The sequence below is a fragment of the Rutidosis leptorrhynchoides genome, chromosome 2 (genome assembly GCF_046630445.1).
Source record: "Rutidosis leptorrhynchoides isolate AG116_Rl617_1_P2 chromosome 2, CSIRO_AGI_Rlap_v1, whole genome shotgun sequence".
NCBI classification, from domain to species: Eukaryota; Viridiplantae; Streptophyta; class Magnoliopsida; order Asterales; family Asteraceae; genus Rutidosis; species Rutidosis leptorrhynchoides.
This window is the reverse complement of record NC_092334.1, coordinates 543,747,100-543,748,673: the sequence shown is the minus strand read 5'-3', so window position 1 is coordinate 543,748,673 and position 1,574 is coordinate 543,747,100. Positions and strand designations below refer to the sequence as shown.

The following is a 1,574-nucleotide window of genomic DNA, read 5'->3' as shown; positions in this document are numbered from 1 at the left end:
TTCTTCCTCTTCCTTTTCGAGGTATCACCAACACAAACTTTATTACCTATTTCTTGCTCATATTCAACTTTTATTGGAAACTGAATGGGTGGTCTGTATGGTGCATACATTGGTTTTTCAAAACCTGGTGGTGGTGTGATTTCTTCATCGTCACTCATATCTGAAATCTTCTCCTTTTTTATTTCTGGTTTTTCAGAATTCGTTGAAACCATGTTAACATTCTCATTTCGAGGATTTACTTCAGTATTACTTGGTAGCTTTCCTTGTTTCATTTCACTCATTAAGCCCGCTAGAGTACCTACTTGTTTTTCTAGATTTAAAATGGAAGCTTGTTGAATTTTAAATGACTGATCAAACCTCTCAATCATTTGGGTTTGAGATGTAATAAATTTTTTTTGAGATTCAACTAGCTTTAATACCATTTCTTTCAGATTTGACTTTTTCTCTTCGGTTTGTTGTGGTGGTTTATATAAGCCTGGCCTTTGTTGATTGAAAGTGTTGTTTTGATTATTCGAGTTATTGTTGGGTCCATTTGGAGAGTAAAGAATGTTTTGACTTCGATTGAGGTTTTGCCTTGGCGGTTGATAATTATTTTGATAATTATTTCCCTGCCTTTGGTTTATGTAGGAAACATTCTCACGTTGTTCCATCGTTTGCTCGACATTACAATCCTTCGTTAAGTGTGGTCCACCGCATTGCTCACAACTGATTTGTATTGCGTGAATATCTTTAGTCATCTTTTCCATTCGTCTTTTGAAAGCATCTATTTTTGCGGAAACGAAATCAAAGTCATGGCTAGAATCGGCTCTAGCCGCTTTAGATGAATGTAAGATATCTTTCTCTTGGTGCCACTCATGCAAGTGGGAGGCTGTTTTATCAATAATCTTGTGAGCTTCAGTAGCGGTTTTCTTCATAATGGAACCACCAGCGGCTGTGTCGATGTCTTTTCTTGTAGCGACGTTGACCCCTTTATAGAATATTTGAACTATTTGAAAAGTGTCTAAACCGTGTTGAGGACATCCTCTCAACATCTTTCTGAATCTTGTCCATGCCTCAAATAACGTTTCATTTGGCTTTTGTGCGAATGTGGTAATTTCTCCTTGAAGTCTCACGGCTTTAGATGCCGGAAAGAATCTTTGAAGAAATTTCTCCACTAAGACATCCCATGTATCAATCGCTCCTTCGGGTAATGATTCTAACCAATCTTTAGCTTCCCCAATTAAAGTCCAAGGGAACAACATAAGATAGATCATTTCATCTTCAATTTCTCGGATTTTAAATAAAGTACAAATTCTATTAAAGGTTCGAAGATGTTCGTTTGGATCTTTTTTTGCTGTACCACCGAATTGGCATTCATTAGTAACCATGTGTAGGATTTGTCCTTTGATTTCAAAATTTGGTGTATTAATATCTGGTTGATTAATGGCATGACCTTGGCCCGTACGTGTGGCTCTCATTCGGTCTTCCATAGTTTGAGGTTCTAGATCTTCCATATTTGAATTTGTTGAATCTTGAATCACTAGAAGATTCTGATTTAATGGTTCCTTCTTCGACAACCTCTGGATAAACAAATT

General features: G+C 36.7%; 1 non-coding gene across 1 annotated transcript; it reads left to right on the top strand.

Moving 5' to 3' along the window:
* Positions 1–1,002: 1,002 nt before the first annotated feature.
* LOC139894723 (small nucleolar RNA R71) lies at positions 1,003–1,109 on the top strand. The gene has a single exon (XR_011775209.1). It is a non-coding gene; the product is annotated as a small nucleolar RNA R71 (small nucleolar RNA).
* The last annotated feature ends 465 nt before the right edge of the window (positions 1,110–1,574 follow it).